General features: G+C 50.3%; 1 protein-coding gene across 2 annotated transcripts in view; it reads right to left on the reverse strand.

Annotated features, from left to right (window-relative positions):
- Positions 1–19,239, reverse strand: part of TREH (trehalase) — a 269,250-nt gene that overhangs the window by 212,861 nt on the left and 37,150 nt on the right. The window lies entirely within an intron of this gene.

A 19,239-nucleotide genomic window follows, 5' to 3' on the forward strand; every position in this document is an offset into this window, starting at 1 on the left:
CATTTGGGCCTGGTGCTCCATCTTGCCTCCCTTTTGTCACAGCTTTGGCAACTCGATCCTCAGTTAGTGCATATGCAGGGGTGGGTCCTCGGATTGTATCCAGGGAGATATTTTGTGCTGCATCTTCCGCAATCCCGCAGCCCCTGGGGGATCTGATGCAGTCCTGGTCGTCTTGTGCCTGAAAGTGATCTGTTAGAAATGTTGCCCATTCCGCTTCCTGTATATTTGCAGAGCCAGAATTTGTTAGGGGCAGGTTGGTGCGGTTAACAAGGGACCAGAATTTCCTTGAGTTTTTTTGCTTGCTTTCCCACACCAATTTTACCCAGTATTGATTTTCCTGAGCCCGTTTCTCTTGGGAGACTGCCCTCCTGAATGCTTTTTGGGCGTGGTGATATGTGGCGAGGAAGGCACTATTCCCCGGGAATTTTAACGCCAACCTCAAAGCGGTGTTCCTTGCTCTCTTTAGTGGTTTTAAGACAGCAGAGGATGAGGCCCCTACTGAAGGTGGGCTGTTTAATCTCCGCGCAGTCGCAGGATATGAATTGATCAGATGAAGGCACAGCTGCGACCATTTCCATATCGGGTTGGCATCTTTATCAGAACTACCTGTTATGAAGTCCTTGCTTACTTTTAAAACACTCAGACTGTTGGATTCATTCCATTTGAGGCGCTTGAGGTTTTCGGTGTGAATTCCCTCGTAGGTTATGGGAGCCACTTTATGGAGTTCAGGGTTTGTGGTGAAGGTGATGACCTGGGGCCTGTGGTCGCTTTCAGACCGTGGGTGGATGCAAAAACAGTTCAACTTAAACAGTAGTTCTGAGTTGCAGATAGTAAAGTCTAAGTAAGACTCTTTTTTTCCATTCGACCAGGTCCAGTTTGGGGGTGAGTCACTTGCTGTCCTTCCATTCACTACCAGGTATCCTGCGTTATAGAATCTCGTCACAGAGAGTTCACCTAGTATGTTTGGGGCTTGCTTTGAAGGTTTGGATTGAGTCAACACCTCAAAGATGTTGGTCAGGTCCGGCCCTTCCATGTCTGCTACGTTCCCCTGAAATAGATTTGTATTGAAATCTCCCGTGATAATGCGGTCTGAGTTGGGATATTCAGTAGCTATATCATTCATGATTTCGCACAGTCGGACCAGATGGTCTTTTTTTGTACGGGTACTGGGATTAATGTACACGTTGACGAGGAGAATTGGACGCTGCATCCCCCAGGGGTTAAATTTGACCCCAAGTAACCAGTCTTCTTTGAGATGAAATTGATTGAGAGCGCCTTTTAGGTTATTTGAGATGTATATGGACAAACCGCCTTTGGGATGGCCAAATCGGTTGTCCCTGAGAGCTGGTTTCCGAAACTCGATATATCCTTCTATGGGACGGCCCTCTGTCGCCCAAGTTTCCTGTAGGGCGATTGCAGTGTGTTTGCACAAGAAAGCCATAGTGTCTTCGTTTGAAGTTTTTTGATGAAGTCCACTGATATTCCATGAGCACAGTGAGAATGGAGGCCGTCCCTGCTTGGTGTCTCTTTTGTGCCATATGTCCGCCGCTGAGATGGATTTTCTAGAGGGGATGTATGTTTCTACGGGTGGTTCCCCCGCTGGCGGTCAATTTGAATGTTTTGATGACAGAATTGCCGGCAGCCAGCCCCAGCTGTAGTTGGATTCTTCATTGGCCCCGGCTTTTTCCGGCCCTTTTGGTTTGATGTCGGCCCCTATAGCATTTTTTAGGACCGAGTAGGGTCTCCCGCATCCTGTTTTTTTGGATGTTAACAGGTGGCTGGGTGAAGTCGGCCTTGTTAACAGGGAGGTGGGGTACCCGGGGGTGGAGTAAGGGTACACTCTGATTCCCCAGTTCCGCAACGTCGACTTCTGTTTAAGAAAAGCTCCTACCCAGCTAGTCGATGAAAAAGTCACCACAGTGACCTCAGATGGTTGATTACCTCGAGGGGAGAGGAATTCGATGGATTCAATATTGTTCGAGGCCAATCCAGCTAGACCTGGAATTCCTTCTGCTAGTTTTAACAGGTTGGATCTATTAAGAATGTCGTGCCGCCCTTTAGATTTATATTCGGGGGCCAATAGAATCTGATGGCACGGTGGATCGTTGTTGATTGACTCCGGAACACTTGTGGGTTTGGTGTTAGAGTTTTCGGGTGTCCTGTCTGGTTTGATTTCATATAGCTGTGGTGACAGTCGTTGCGGGGCCCTCGTCGAGTGTAAACTATGGCTGGTCGCAACTTTGGAGTCATTGCAGATGGTTTTAGAGTAATTAATTCTTGACATTGCGTTTTCTTTTCCCGGGGAAATGAGAGTCGTCGGTGGTCTGGAAGTTTCTGGTGTCATCTTGGGCCCAGTTGCACTTGCCGTGTCTGTGCTCGCCTTGATGGTATCTGTGTGGGCCCTGCCCTCGGTTGTTTCTGGGGCCATTGCTTGAATGCTTAGGACCTTTGGACTACTCGCAGATTCTTGGGTAAGTTTTTCTGGGGAGACTCCCTCGACGCTAATTCTCTGCTCTGCGGCACTGTTTTTGACCGGGGGGTTTTTGTATTCGACTTTTTTGAAGATAGGGAAGAGTTCCTGGTGGGCCATGTTGGAGTTAGCCTTAAGTTTATTTCTGGCTTTACGCTGGCGTTTACGCTCTCTTTTACTACGTGGTAGAACTGGCCCCGAGAAGGCCACCGTTGTTGAGTCACTTTGAGAAATGGGGCTGTTTATTTGCACAGGCTCAGGATGATCATGCCTGGTAGTGGGTCCGATTGATGACAAGGGGGGGCTGTTTTCTGCCGTCTGGTTTGATTTTGATTGGGCGCTCTGAGTGTGACCGTTCAGCTTCATTTGCCCAGTGGTTGTTCCTATATTTGGAGCCTCTCCTTCTTTTGAGTTTGTGTTCTGCTTGGCAGGAAACTCAGTGGGTTTTATATATTCTTGCTGTGCGGGGGTGGCAATTTGGTAGACACGTTTCCTACTCTCAACAGCTTTACTTCCCTTATGACTGTGGTTAGGCATTCTGGGAGCAGAGAGAGAGAATCAATGATTGGGGAGCAACAGCAGGTGGATTCGGCAAGCTTCGTGGAGGCTTGCGCTCGTAAGATTAACGAATTGAGTTTATCTAATTTGCTATCAATCCCAGAGGTGAATAGTGCTAGAGTGTTTAGGAGGTCGACCTGTACGTCCAGTTTTATAGAATGGTAATTGAGTGCGTTAACTGTTTGCTGCAGAGTTTGTAGAAGTTGTGGCCAAGCGCCGGTCCCGGTGTTTTCTTCAATATTTTGTTTTTCTTTTTGGATCGGGCTGGACCTGGGTGAACTTCCAGACGTCTTGAAGAAAAGAGACAGGTCCGTTATAAACTGATCGTTCTGGGCAGGCAGTGCTGGCTGGCTTTGCGATGTATCCTTTGTGTGTCCAGATGGTGAAAATATCATGTACGGGGGGCTCAAAACTGGTGGTAATGTTGTGGAAATTATTGTTTGTGGGGTTGAGGATTGTTGACTGCTATTGGAGTGCTCGGGGTTGTCATGCCCGTGGATTTGTGCCGTCGTTATTTGGTGAAGAGGGGCCACAAGAGGCATGGTCGTGGTCGCTGCGTTAATTACAGTAGGTTTAGACTGCTTTACTTGGACTTCTGATGGGCACGTAGTGGTCTCCAGGTGGGTTTGTAGCGCTTGACAGGGCCTGCGGTCCACTGCTGGAGACACTGGAAACTTGTCCGATGGAAAGAGGTCAAGTTGAAAGTTTTTGCTGTTTTGGTCGTTACAGGTGGTCCCAAAAATATAAACCTCTGATGGCTCGATTGCCCTCGCAGTTTCAGGTGCCCAATGTTGCACCAAGGCCAGGTTAGGCGACCCAGGTTGAGCCAAGTTAATCGAGCCTGGTTGCGCCAGGGGAGTAATGATCGTTGCCTCCAAAGACTGCACTCTTGGTTGAGGCGATTCCGCAGACTTGGATGACGTTTTTTTGAAGAAGTCCCGTATACTTAGCGGTTTTTGTGTTGTTAAAATGTGGCTGGTGTTGGCCAAGACCTCTGCAGCGTCTGGTTTTGTAGCTTTCCTTCTTTTGGGCGCTGTGTACTTCCTCACTTTTCCTGATCTCATTGTTTCCCGAGGGCCTGGGCTTGGGCTTGGGCTTGGGTTCTTCTGGTTGCTCTCAGTCCAACACCAGGGGTACTTTGATGCAGCTTGGATACAGCAGCAGAATGTCGAGGGAGTAGCTGCTGGCTTCTGGGTCTGTGTGCAGGTTAGGCAAGTTAAGCGTTGAGCGGCTGAATTGGTGTATGGCACCCCCCTGCTCACCCCGTCCCTCCTGCGCGGGTCTCCCGGCCCTGCCCCTACCCACCGACACCACCTTGCCCCCCTGCCCCACTGGATCAGTCCAGAGTCGGAGGGCTACTGGAGCTGCATGCTGCGCAACTCTGGGAGGCACGTGCAGGCACTACTTGGTCAGGGGGCGAGATGAAGCCGGCAGGATCTGGGGGGTTAGTCAGGGCCCGGCCGGCACTGGACGGAGAGCAAGGGGAGCTGCCCCAGAGCTGGTGAGCACCGTAACCCGCCAGGCGGCGAGCAGCAAGTAGGGGATAGCTAGGGGAGGTAAGCGCCAGAAGGCCGGGGCACCCACGAGAGCAAGGGGGCACCGCAGGCGGCGAGGGCCGCAGGAACCGAGCCGGTGGGGAGAACTCTTAGAGAACACAAGGACACAAGGACACAAGACTCTGAGGCTCTAAGTGCGTTGAGCACAGATGCTAAGCAGACTCCAGGCAAGCAGCACGTCAGGAGGGGTGAGGGAGGGGGGGGGTGAGGGGGACCAGAGAAGAGCCGCTCGCTCACCGAAGTGAACGATGGTATCGGTGGTAAAGGGTACGACCTCAATTGCCCTCTTGGTCAGCCCTGTCAGCCCCTGTCAACCTCCGTGCCCTCACTCGCGTGCGTCGAGTACTGCGAAGGCTGCCTTACCTTGAGTCACACCGGTCTCTCGGTCGTCCTCAGTCGTCCTCCCCCGAGGGCTCGCCCCGCTGTGCCCCCGCCGTGTCCCCGCTGAGCTCCACGCTCTCAGGGCCGCCCTCGCACGCCAAGCACCTACACCCGGCCCCGACAGCGTCTCCACACACCTGCACTGCCGCGCCTACCCGGCGAGCCGCGAGAATCACGCAGATGGGGCGCGGCCAATTACCGTCAGCCTTCGTCACCTCAATCGAGTATGAGTATGTTATCTATATGAGTTCTTTTGGTTATTAAGAATCTTTTCTAGCTCAAAGACTGTGGCTGTATCAAACTAAGTAAAAAAAAAGAAATATAGGTCGAGAGGGAAATTTTTTCTTGTTGTGGTCTTATTTCCCCTCTTCTCCCTGACCTTGTAGGTTCTCCAGAGGGGGTCGCCATCATACTGCATAAAAGCCAACAAGTCTCACCTAGAAGGCCTATTGACCTATTGGCTTCAGCAATGATTTTTAGCCAAGCTGTCGACCAGCACAGCAACTGAGCAGCATAGTTAAAAATAATTAAGAAGAAAAACAGCTATGATGCGGCCAGCGCTAATTTACTTTTTGAAATTAAAAAACAAATTAAGAGTGGATTCGGGGACGGGGAGACAAAGAACTAGGGAGGGCCGTAGAGAATGCTGTAGTTTGGGGAGAGGATGTGCAAGAGACAGTGGGGAAGAACAGGAACAACAGAGGGTGGGCAGAAGGGGCTGAGGATGCAAATTGGCAATGGTGAGTGGGCATGATGGACTGTAGAAACAACAGGACCACAGAGCGTGGGAGCGAGGGAATGGGGCAGCATGCTAATAACAAATGGTGGGTGGGGAGTAAGCTGACAACAGAGGATGGGCAGGAATGACTGGTAAAGCAAATGGACAACGCTGGTGGGCAGGAGGGGATGGGGAAGCAATCTGACAATAGATGGTGGGCAGGAGTGGCAGGCTGATAAAAGAAGTGAGCGGGAGGGAATGGGCCAGCAGGCTGACAACAGAGGGTGGGCGGAAGACGATAGGGCAGCAAGTTCACAATGGAGGAGCAGTGCTGCAGGAGAAAACTGACAACGGAAAGTGAGTCAGAGGAGCTAGAGAGCAAGCTGACAGACAACAGAGAGTGTGGGGGACCATCCGGACAACGATGGGTGAGTGAGTAATAAATGTTGTAGCACACAGAAAATGGAGTGTGGGAGGGGTTAGGGATTTTCATTTGTTGTTATATCACTGCTTAACTTACACAGATGTACTTTATTTTGCAGCTCGACATAGGACTGCACCTGATTCTTCCTCAAATGGGTAACACCTGTTAAAACCACAATGTAAGGATCCACAGAAGTGGGAAGATATAAAATAGTCTGATTAGGGCTTATGTTAATGACCTTAACCCCCAGTTCTCCAACCGGAGACAAGGCCACTTCCTTGGCTGAGATACGTCAAAAAGACTTTTAGCGATATTGGCCTCCCTGATATGTTCACCACTCCGGCGAACAAAAATAAATGGGGCAAGGGGCTAGTTATATCTTACTATGCAGAATTTTGTGTTTCACAAAGACTTGAGGAGGTTTTTAGCACGAGCCATCAAAGTGATTACTGCATGTTTTTAGCCTCAGGAGAGATGGCATTTTATCTTCTGCGGGAATTCTCGCAGTGGGAAAGGTGGCTACTTTTTTGATTTAGAGCGGGTACCGTAGGGCGTCTTTTGTGTTTCTCTGACAACACTAAGGTCTGGGAGAGCCAATTACCTGCATGCCCTTGTGATGAGGCTGCAAAACTATCATTATTAGACTTTATGTGTTACTGTAAATTTTATAAACCTTTCTTTTTAACTTGCCTTAAATATTCTGAAAGCTCTTGCGTTCAGGAAATTGAATGACACCTTATCGTACTTATAGAGGTTAGGCAGCCAAAATGTTTGTTATAATGCATGCTGCTGCCTTAAAATGGTGGTCAGGATTAGGAGATCCGTGGACGACTCAGGAGTGTTTTAATATGTCACTCAATCGTGATACCTGTTGTACATTTTTGTCGTTGTACTCAACATGTGGAAATGCACTTTATTTCAATTTTATCCTCTGCACTTTAAGAGGTTGGATTCCCTTGGACGTAATTTATCAGTGTGGTTCATTTCAATGTATTTATCAACATCAATGGATGCTTTTTTTTTAAGATAAGTTATCGTGTTGTGTCATATTTGTCTATTTTCTTTTTAATTACAAATTTTATTGAGTTTTACGGTACATGACGGGCGGTGCCCAAAACATGTATTTCGGATACAGTTTTGTTTGAGATAGTACTAATTTTACCAAACAATATTGCCTGTGAACATACAGGCCCAATAACTAAACTTGGAACAGGTTACTATGTGTTTCACTGTAGGAATAATGTCCAGGTGTACGTGACAAAGCGACTCATCTTACCATACTATGGTCTATCTTGATTTGATTGCCTGGTTTAAGGAGGGTCTGGGGACGGCAGGGGAGGTAAATCTATGCTGCTGTATGTTGCCCAATGAGACCATATTTTCCTATTTTTTTAGGGCAGCCACGCACCTGGTACACCGCGATTTCGGCCCCCATACATCTGTCCATGGCCTTTCTCCACCAACCTGTTGGCGGCGGGGAGGTCCATTTCCACGTTTGAGCAATGTCCCGCTTGGCAAGTGAGAGGCCAAAATATAGTAAGTAAGTGTTGTTTGTAGGGATTTCCTCCTATCCCCTCTGTACTGTGAAGTAAGAAATGCTTGGGATCGAATGGAAGACGCCAGGACAGGACCCTACCCAGACAGGAAGATATTTTAATTCCAGAATGGTTGCAGTGCCCCACAAATTCAGACCGTGTGCAGGAAGGTCCTCTCTGATTCCCCACATCTGAGACATGTGGGGGATTGTATAGTGCCCATACTCCTGAGGCAGGAGCGACTGTAGTATGCTCGGGGGAGGTATTGGAACTGGATTAGGCAGTATCTCATGGCTACAGTCGCACCCCGGAACTAGCTAAAGCCTCAATCTAGTCATCATCTGTAAGGTCTGGAATGTCAGCTTCCCGTGCTTCTCTGGTTTTGTGTAATGTAGTTAGAGTATGGGTAGTCAGTGTCTGATAAATTTGCTGAATCTTATGTGCGCCAAGATCCACCATTAGTAAGCATCCCTCTAGGGGGTGAAATTCTGATAGGCCACTCAGATAGTGGATCAGTGGAATCAGAGAGTGTCTCAGTAGCAGGTATTTAAACAAGAAGGAAACACGTCAAAGTCGGATGGGGGTGGGAGGGCGGGGGAGCAGGGGAGCGAGTGGGAGGGAACGAGCATATGGGGTGCGAGACTTCCAAGTCGGATGGGGGTGGGCGGGAGGGGGAGCAGGGGAGCGAGTGGGAGGGAACGAGTATATGGGGTGCGAGCCTTTGGTGTGAGTGAGGCCAAGCGCGCGCCTGGCGAAGCGTCACGCTTCAGTAGACAACATGCATTGGGAGGAATCCGCTTGTTCAAGAGTGTTGTTTCCCCTACAATAGTTCAGAGCTATAAATAGCTCGACCTAAAAACTGTGTCTGGTGCAAGTGGTATTCTATTTGTAGTTGTTGGAAGGATTTGAGTGTGGATCCCTGTAAAATGTCGACTAGGGTAGAGATTCCAATGTCCAGTGAGGTCCCATGCTCAGAAGCCTTGGAGCTTTGTGACAGGTCGCAGGTAAGTACCCTGTCACAGAGGAGGGTCTGTGTCAAACGCCCGTCCCCATCAATCTTATTCACGGTATAACGCCAGAGCTGGATGACGGTTCCGCAGACAGGGGTAAGTGGTCAAGGTTTTCCGACTTTAACCCGCTGCGGCAAACAATTACACGTGTGCATTTCGGACAGCCCCTGGCCATTCGACGTACACGCCCACCGCGACGTCCAACGCATCAAAACGGATAGAGGAGGCTCAAGAGGGGGTTGCCTTTCATCGCAAGTCTCTCCACAGCAAACGCTGGGTCATGTATGAACTGTACCTCCACTTGTTGATGTACAGTAGGTGAGATGCCGCATAGTAGGCATATATATTGGCAGCCGGGATCCCAACACATTACGTCGACTGCGTGCAGTATCGTAGCGCAATACAAACAGCATAGGAAACTGTTGAGAAGTGCATTAACCTGGGCAAACCATGTGCGTGGAATGTTATAAGGGAAGTTTTGTAGTCGGTATAATATACGGGGCAGGGAGACCATTTGAAAAATTGCTGAGCTCCCGTTAGTCTCTCTTTCTCTGTCAGTCAGTCTCTCTGTCAGTCGCACTCTGTCAGTCAGTCTCTCTCTCTGTCAGTCTCTCTCTCTCTCTGTCAGTCTTTCTCTCTCTGTCAGTCTCTCTGAGTCAATCTCTCTCAGTCAGTCAGTCTCTCTGTCAGTATATATCTCTCTCTATGTCCGTCTCTCCCTCAGTCAGTCAGTCAGTCTCTCTCTGTCAGTCAATCTCTCTCTATCAGTCTCTCTCTGTCAGTCAGTCTCTCACTTAGTTAGTCTCTCTGTCAGTCTCTCTCTCTGTCAGTCAGTCTCTCTCTCTGTCAGTCAGTCTCTCTCCCTGTTAGTCTCTCTTTCTCTTAGTCAGTCTCTCTGTCAGTCAGTCAGTCTCTCTCTGTTAGTCAGTCTCTCTCTCTCTCCCTGTTAATCTGTCTCTCTCAGTCAGTCAGTCTCTCTCTGTCAGTCTCTCAGTCAGTCTGTCAGTCAGTGAGTCTCTCAGTCAGACTCTCTGTCAGTCTCAAAGTCAGTCAGTCTCTCTCTCCACTGTCTCTCTCTCTTCTCTCTCCACTCCTCTCTCTCTCTCTCTCTCTCTCTTCACTTTCTTTCTCTCTCTCTCTGGGGTGCCATGGGTACATTACCTGCAAGGTCTGCGGGCCATCAAGGAAGGCCTGCCGGGTCGCTGGCGGCCCGCGGACAGTACTGTGAGTACCACGGGATTAGAGCATAGATTAATGTTACAAAGAGGTTTCATTTGGGTAGAAATCGATTCTTATTATTAAATAGAACCCCCAACTACGGTGTTCCATTTTTAGGTCGAGCTGGAGTAAGCATCCGTAGGATGCTCCAGTCCAGCTCGACAACTATAGTGATCGACTTCGGGGGGATTAGGACAAGAGGGTGCCACGCGCTTTTCCTGTGGATTTGACCTCGTGCACGCGCACGTCGGCTCCGTCCACATTCGCAGCAATTCCCGCGCCGTGCACATCCCCACACATACACACATGCTTGCGCATACACACTGACAGACACTCACTCGCTCGCTCCCCCCCCCCCAGTCACCGGGCTCTTTAAAACACACACACGCATACACACAGACTCCAAGACACATACACACACGCACGCTCACACACATACAGAGCCCCCCGCCGCCCCACGCACACACACATGCCCCCCGCCCTCGCAGCTCAGCAAAGGCCCCCACTCACCTGTACTCGTCTCCAGGCGAGGGCTCGTTGCAGGTGGCGGCGGTCTCTTCCTTCTGTGCGTGCGAGGCTCTCTCACCTCACGGGAGCCCGCCCGGGCTTCCGGTGTGTCTGAACGTCCCGCCCCCCGGCCTGCCTGACTTCCGCCCGGGATTATAAACCTTGTTATAAGAGTGTCTATTGTGAACTGTTTGTTTCTTTATGAGTGCGTCTAGGGTGCACTGTGTCTGTTTCTTTATATGAGTGTCTAGGGCCCTAGGGTACATTATGTTTGAGTAATCAGAAGGTGCCCAGCCCAGCGTGAACTGCACTACATTCTATCCTAGAATGCCTAGAGCGCCCAGCCAGGGTTGTCCGAGGTCTAGGAGGAGGGGGTGTTTAACAATGGGCCGAGCCTGGGGGAGTGATGAAAGACATTTGATCGGCACCCGCAGCTCGCTCCATCCACCCGCAGCAGGGGTGGGTGATCTGTGGGGCAGGTCCTGGCGATGCAGTGGGCTCTATCGCAGGGCGCCTAGAAGCGGGGCTGGTGCAGGCGCTGCAGAGGCAGCACGAGGGGCCGGTGAACGCGCTGGGTGTGCGGAGCACATCACTTATATTAATTCCTGCGTGTGTCGCTCGTGTCTGCACTTTAAAGTTTGTCTTGTTTCTTTGGCTCTAGTTCCCCTCTAGTTGTTATTCCCTCCCTCCCTCCCGGCTCCAGTTCCTCTCTGCAGTCGCCCCCCCCCCCCCCCCCCCCCCCCGTCCGGCTGGCGGTAATCCTAAACGGAGATTACCTATAAATTATTTCTCCGGCTGCCTTTCCACCATCTATTCCCGTGGCCTTGAAGGGGGCGTTCTCGCGCATCCAATACTCCCTCAGCACTTTTTAGCGCGCAAATTATCTCCTCTCTATCCCTGAAATGATAACCCTAGGGTACAGGAAGTTGTACTGACGTGAACGATGGTGGCCCAGAGGCAAAGGAATGACAATGGCCCCGCATTTCAACCCAGTCTCCTCCTATTATCCCATTCGTTACCCCGCAGCATATCAGAGCTCTCATGGGTCAGATGAGCATTCCTCTTGTCACCTTCTTGTTAACCCAGCTCGTATTACAAGGACTAGCCCCTGAACTTTTAAGACCAGAACCCGGGGGGCCCCTGGGGTCGGAGTGTCTTTCACAGACAGTGACTCACTGACGTTGGCGACACCCAGTACCTAATGCTACAAAGAGCATTCACACCCAAAACATTCAACTCTTAAAACACCAAAACCAACTGAGCATCTGCAGCAATAATGTAACCAAATAAAACACGAAAACACTGACGGCAGCCAACGTATCATTGTGTCAAGCAGCACGCGTTGCACACCATCCTACACGTGAAGGGTATCGAGTGAACTGTCTGTCGTATGTACTTTATTAGTTCGGAAGGAGTTTCGTTCAATTTGCCAAAGTCGTCATATTCCCCCCAGCACCTCCACGTTCCCCACCGGGTGTGCACGTCCCCTTCCTACCTTTCCTATCCTGCTACATCCGACTGATACTTTGGACATTACACTGTCTGGGCCCCAGTCCTCGCTTGTGTGCGGATCGAGACCCTAGTAAAGCAATGCAGCTTTGTTCCCTGTCCGCCCCGTCCTGCCCCCACCTCGTGGCGCCCTTGCTGTCCCCCCGCCCCCTGTTCCTCTTGCACCCTGCCACCCTCCCTTCCCCCCCCCGCCCCCCCGCCCGAATTCCACCGGGACCGCGCCTGACATTCTAAGCCTCCATCGTTCAACTTATTATCCCTTCATGGCAAGGTGAAACATTTTTCCCGCTTACTCTGCTAGGACCCCCCCAAAGGCCACCAAGTTCCGTGTTACACAATCTGTGCCTAATTCCTGCCATATACCTTTAGTGCCTATTCGCCCCGCGTGCCAATCACTCCACTGCAGATGCTACCCATTCTTAGCTCTTCTTAATTCCGCTCATCCGCCTTCCACCCCATATACATTCATGACTCCGTGGATGCCCGGAGCCGCGGCCTGTAACCCACGTGTTGACAGCCGTCTGCTCTAGTCCCTACTTAACGACCAGACCAGCCAGCTCTTTCCCCTGGGCCCCCGTCCTCGTATGTGCACGCACGAGACTCGAGCAGAGCATTGAAGCGTTGAGCCATGCCCCCCACCACAAGATGCGCACCTCTCCCCCATCTCCCGTCCGCACTCCGGCATATTGCCGCGCATCTAGTATTTATTTATTTATATATTTTATTTATGCTCGCCCCGCAGATGCCAGGAGTGGGATCTTCACTCTATTGCGCGGCCGATGTCTGTCCCTAACAATTCCCACCTGAACCTCCTAACTATCCACTGCGCTGACCCGTGCCTTCTTACCGGGGGAGGGGGGGGGGCAAACTCCTTGCCTGCGCCATCCCCCCCCCCCGCCCTTATCTGCCGCTCCCAGCCATGCCTGGTGGGGCAGGCTCCGCCCCCTCCTCCCCAATTTGCCAGCCCTTAGCACCATCAGCGGCCCTCCATGTTCTCATCTACACATTCCTTTCCTTTGCTTATTCCCTCCCACCTGTCGCCACCCCCTACGCTGTGTCTTCCCTGGCTGCCTGCGTTGGTGCCCCACTACGCCCCTTACCTTTGGCGCCCCTACTGTCTCCCATCCCCCCTGTTCCGTTATTTGCGCCCTGCCACCCCCCTTCACCTCCGCCCCCCCAGCCCAAACCCACGTGAATTTCACCGGGAGGTAGAGCCTTCGAGCCTTTTTCTCCTGTAATTGCACACCCGCCACCCCCTCCCCCGTGCACCCCTTACCACCTAATTTATTTATTTATTTATTTATTTATTTATGCATTTTTATATAGCGCGGACTTTACCCGAAGGTGTCAGAGCGCTTCACATAAGGACCAATAATGATATACAGGAACGAAATACAAATACAAACAATAAGTTACATGGATCAAAAGTGACACTAGTGAGCAACCAAAATACATGAGGTAGCAATCGGTGCATTACATGACAAAAAAGTGAATGGGTGCAGGTTACAAGATGTACAAAAAACAAGTCGAAGAATAGTACTGCAATAAAGGCAAACACTCCATCACAAGAACAAACTTTACGTATGCAATGGAGGCACTTGTGCAAGTATCTAAAACAAACAAAATGTGTGAGGTAGCGAACAGTGTGCTATAAAACAAAAGTGACGTGTGCAAGTTCCAAAAGGGTACCATACACAGGTATTGGGATATTACTAAATATTTAAACTACCAGAACACACTGGGGAGGAAGACCATACTCCTGGCCAAAGGACTTTCCAGTAATGGGAGGACTTCCTTCAAACGAAGGCATGGGTGTGAGTTAGACTTGGATGTGTCTTTGGAGGAGGAGAACTTTAAGGTCCCGTTTGAAGGCCTGAGAGGAGGAGGTAGTCCGGAGCTGAGGCGGGAGAGAGTTCCAGATTCTCACTGCGTTGCCTGAAAAGGATTGGGCCATCGATCTTTCCTTCTTGAAAGTGGGGGGTTCAAGCAGAAGATTTTCCGCATTCCGAGAAGGTCTAGAGCCTCCAGAGAGTTTCAGTTTATTCGACAGGTAGCGAGGAGAGGAGGAGTGCAAGGCTTTGTGGGTGATACAGGCAGTCTTGTAGATAGCTCTAGCCTCGATGGGAAGCCAACGCAGGGAGGATAGCAGCGTAGTGATGTGGTCGCTTCTTTTAGCCCCATAGATGAAACGGGCTGCTGAGTGTAGGACCGATTTCAGGGGGGATAGGTGGGATTTGGGGAGGCCAGTAAGAAGAGAATTGCAGTAGTCCAGTCTGGAGAGGACCAGCGATTGCACCAGTGTTTTAAGGTCATGCTCAGGAAAAAAGCGACGAATTCCCCAAAGAAGTCGCAGTTGGTATCGTGCAGACTTTGCAATGGAATTGATGTGAGGGATTAGATTGAGATTCTTGTCGAGTAAGACACCAAGGGATTTTGCGCTTTCAACAATGATGTGCTTATTGTTGAGTAGATTTGTCTGATCCATCCAAGATTGAACCGGGGGAGGGGCAAGTGAGGCGGAGAGGAGGAGGAATTCAGTTTTGGAGGGATTCAGAATCAGTTGGTGAGTTGACATCCAGTTTTGAATGGAGTCGAGAGTTGATCTAAGGAAAGTGAGATCTTGGGTGGAGGCAACTTTGAGGTAGATTTGAGTGTCATCTGCGTAGAGGTGATAGTTGATCCCAGATTTACTTAGGAGATTTCCCAGGGGTTCTAGGTAGAGGTTGAACAAAGTAGGTGCAAGTATAGAGCCTTGAGGAACACCTTGACCTACCGCCAGAGGAGATGACAGGCTGTTCGCTATTTTGATCATTTGGGATCTATCTGAGAGGAAGGAAGCAAACCATTTAAGCACATTACCCTCCATGCCCATTCTCTGTTGCAGAATGTTGAGGAGAGTGTTGTGGTTGACAGTGTCAAAGGCTGCAGAGAGGTCAAGGAGAATAAGGAGACAGGACCCCCCCGAGTCGAGTATTCTCAGCGCGTCATCAATCACTTGCAATAGGGCTGTTTCAGTGCTGCAATTTTGGATGAAGCCGGACTGACATTTGTCAAGAAGATCATTGTCCCTGATATAACGAGAGAGTTGTTTCGCTACACATCTTTCTGTGATCTTCGCAAGAAAGGGAAGGTTAGTGATGGGGCGGTAGTTATTGAGGTCATTCGCATCGGCAGAGGGTTTTTTTTAGCAGGGGGGTGACCTGCCCTGTTTTAAAGGAGACAGGAAGGGAGCCTTGGCAGAGGGAGAGGTTGACCAGAGTGGTCCAATAGGACAGTGAGTGGGAATAGAAGTTGATAGCAATGGCACTAGGGATGGGGTCAAGAGAGTGGTTAGAGGGCTTTGTTTCGAGGATGCATTTGAGGAGGGCATCTTCAGAGATGAGGTCAAAGTTCTGCCAAACGGCTAAAGATTTGCGCTCCTCAGGAGGGGTAGGGTGAGCTACCTGAGCCTCAAGGGATTTCACTTTTTCGTCAAAGAATAGAGCAAAGTCCGTTGCTTTCTTGGTAGAGTCCTCCAGCTTGGAGGTTAGGGGAGAGTGGTTGGGAATCTTGATGAGATCGAATAGTTTTTTGGGTCTATTTTTGGCAGAGTCAAGGAGGGTTCTGAAGTGCGACGCTTTCCCAAGGAAGATGTTATTATGGTATTTGGATCTTGCAGAGCGAAGCGTGGCTAAGTTATCGGTGGAGGGCGCTTGCCTCCATTGTTTCTCCAGGTATCTTAGCTGCTTCCTTTCTTCATAGAGGGATTTGTTGTACCATGGTGCTGAAGGAGTGGGTCTAACCTTTTTGCTTTGGAGAGGAGCGACCTTATTGATTTCGACTGCAAGGACTGTGAGGCATTGGGAGGTGAGAACGTCCACATCAAGGTTCGGGTCTAGCTTGGGAAGTGATAACAAGGATGATTCACAGAAGGAGCTAATGTCAATATTTTTAACATCACGGAACCAAGAGGTAGCCCTCTTAGGTTGGCCAAGAGTTATAGAGTGTGAAAGGAGAAGAGAGAATGGGATGAGGAGGTGGTCAGACCAGTCAACATGAATAGGGGTAGTGATAGAAAGCCTGTCTGCTTTGGAGATAACGAGGTCCAGGATTGAGCCCTTAGAGTGTGTTGACTGTGTGCAGTGTTGTATAAGATCGTTTGCAGAGAGGAAGGTGGCAAGTGAGCTCGCAGAGGAGTCTTGCTGTGAGCCCCAATGGAGATTGAAGTCCCCCACAAAGGTCTGATTGTCACTTTCTGAGTATTGGTCGCTGATGAAGTCAGTGAGTTCTTCCACAAACGAAGGGTCGCTACCCGGAGGACGGTAAATGACATGGAATCTGATGGGTGAGCGATGGTGCAATTGGAGCTCAAGAGAAAGCCCTTGAAGGTGCGGAAAGAGCTGAAAGGAAGAGCCTTCAGTTGAAGGGAGTTTCTAAAGATGACTGCAACACCACCCCCAACGCCGTCGGTTCTGTCTTTCTTGAGTATAGAATAGCCTGTGGGTAGTAGGAGATCAAAGATAGAGTGAGAGGTGTCGTTGAACCAAGTCTCAGTGAGGAAGAGCATGTCAACATTGTGAAGGGTGATGGTATCGGAGATTTGAAGTTTGTGTCTAACTGCTGATCTGCAATTGTGGAGCAGACAGCGCAGCTCTGTCAAGACTGTTTTGGTGATAGGGGTACTTGGGCTCTGCAGGGTGATTGGGATGTTGTATTTATACAGGGGTGCTCGGGAGGGTTTAGGTGGAAACTTTGTTCTGATAGAGGAGATGGTCGGAATAGAGTAGACAATAGGGTAATCGGGAGGTGCAGGTTGAATAAGGGTGGCATTCGACGGCTTGTGTGAGATAACCAATTTTGCCGATGAGGGGTTGGGCTTAGTTACAGTGGGGTGAGGGGGCGAGGTGCAACTCGTGGGATGGTGCGGGTTATCCACAGGACTGGGGGTGAGTGGAAAGGAGGGAAACTTGGAGCTTAAAAGTGAGATGGCACTTACAAGCTGGGAAATCAAGGTGATCAGGGAGTCTAGCTTATTTTCCAGGGAGAATAAGGTAAAGCACGGGTTGTTGGGTGATTGTAGGGAGACAGGAGGGGGTGGCATTGGAGGGGGAGGGCAGGGAGGGGTTGCGGTGGAGGAGGGAAGTAGGGGTGTAGGGTTCAAAAGTGGGGAAAGGTGGAGGTTGAGAGTTGGAGTAGGGTTCAAAAGTGGGGAAAGGTGGAGGTTGAGAGAAGGAGTAGGTGCGGCGGAGGCGGAGGGCGAGTTATCTATGTTGGAGTTGCAGGAAGGAAAGGAATTAAGGACAGATTTAGGAGAAGATCGGTACAGATCCGGGCGGTATGGTAGAAGGAGAGGGGAGGATTGATTGGAGTTTTGGGAATGTGGGAGGTTAGGGAGGGAAAGAGGGGAGGTGGTCAAAGGGGTCCTGTCATCGATATGAGGTGGCTGTAGGGGAACGGGCATCTGGCCTAGAGAGGGGGGTTGGGAGAAAGGGAAATTGAGGAAGGGGAGTGGTTCTGCTGTGCCAGAGGGAGGGATGTGGAGAGGAATACCAAGGGGGGGAAGGGGGTAGCACAGCATAGCTGGAGGAGAGGGTGGGAGGAGAGAGATGCAATGGGTAAGAGGGGAAATCGGGGCGAAAACCGTGGGGAGGAGGGGGAAGTGGAGAGGGGGGGATGAAGGAATAAGCTGAGCGTAGGGAGGGTTGGCCAGGGTAGAGGGTTGGAGAAGACGTGGACTCACCAGGGGGGTGACGGGTAGGAATATGGGTGTGCTGAGGAGATTGGGGAATCGTGAAGGTGTAGCTTGGGCAAGGAGCGTATTAGTTAAAGGTAAGGCTGAAGTGAAGACTGAGGGCGCAAACTGTGAAGGGGGAGGAATAGGCGGGGGGTGGAGGGAAGGGGGCCTGCCTGTGATTCTTGAGGGTGCATCCTAATGGTGTGTAGGGGAGTCAGGGGAGGAGAGAGTGAGTAGTGGGTGTAGCTAGGTGAGGAGTTATGGCCGCTCACAATTTTTTCTACCTCACGTATTCCGACCGCCCACAATTGTCACCATTACCTTACTACCTCATGTATTTATTGCTTGCTCACAATTGTCACCACTACCTTATGTAACGTAACGTATGCCTTCGCAATCTGCTCTTTTGCAATGTTTCTCACTATAATTCCCCCTGCCCCCTTTCGTGACGCGCCCTGACACCCCGGGCAAAGTCCGCGCCACACAAAATGCACAAACCAAATAACCACTTACTTTCGTCCACGCTGCGTCATTCCCATCCGCCCTCCCGCATATCACACTTGTCACTTTTTCCTCTTGTGCACTTTTTACTACCTCATGTATTTTTGTTTGCTCACAATTGTCACTATTACCTTTACTACCTCATGTATTTTTGGCTGCTCACAATTTTTAGTACCTCATGTATTTTGTTTGATCACAAATGTCACTATTACCTTATGTAAGTAACATATGCTTTTGTAATCTGCTCTTTTGTAATGTTTCTCATTATGTTTCATTTCTGTTCCTAATGTGAAGCGCTCTGACGCCTTCGGGTAAAGTCCGCGCTATATAAAAATGCATAAATAAATAAATAAATCTTTCTTTTGACCCCCGCAGTCCGGGACCCTGCCGCCGACCGCCCTGCGCCCATCCACCTTTTGTCATCTCCCGAGCCCTCCCTTCGAAAACAGAGCCCCCACTGCTTCGAGAGCTGCCCAGCCCCACCCCCCGCCGACGAATGCGCACTTCTCATCACACCTTCATTTATTCATTTATCCATCTCTAACTAACATGGTGAATAACATTATTAAATTACAATGCATGCACCGTACCAAATTGTACCAAGCGCCTTCAAACCCAAATATCCGGGGGGGGGGGGGGGGGGGGGGGACTCCTTGCCGGCACTTCCAAGGCTCCCTGCACCCTTCGCCCCCCCTCCTCCCCCACTCGCCTTATCTGCCGCTCCCTGCCATGCCTGTTAGAGCGGGCTCCGCTCCCCCCCAAATTCGCCAGCCCTTACACTCGGTGGCCCTCCCTGCTCTCCTCCTCCTACAAATTCCTTTCCTTTGCTCAGCCTATGCAATGCATGCAGTACGTGTATCGAAAAGGCTGGCGTTTCTGAAACCTTTAATGTTGCTATGAGAAGAAAAAATATATATATAATACACAGTATCGTTCCGAAAAAAGGCCACGTCGACCAAAGTGCTTTACTGAGTATCATCCCTCACATCCCCAACCGCCCTTTCAATATCAATGAGTCCCCCACAACCCCCCCCCCCCCCGCCCTTTGTATGTAAATGTATAGGCATTTATATAGCGCACTACTTACCCGTAGGGTCCCAAGGCGCTTTGACCGCTGCGAAACCCTTCCTGGCTTCCCT

This window comes from Lissotriton vulgaris, chromosome 2_1, assembly GCF_964263255.1.
Source record: "Lissotriton vulgaris chromosome 2_1, aLisVul1.2, whole genome shotgun sequence".
Taxonomy (NCBI): Eukaryota; Metazoa; Chordata; class Amphibia; order Caudata; family Salamandridae; genus Lissotriton; species Lissotriton vulgaris.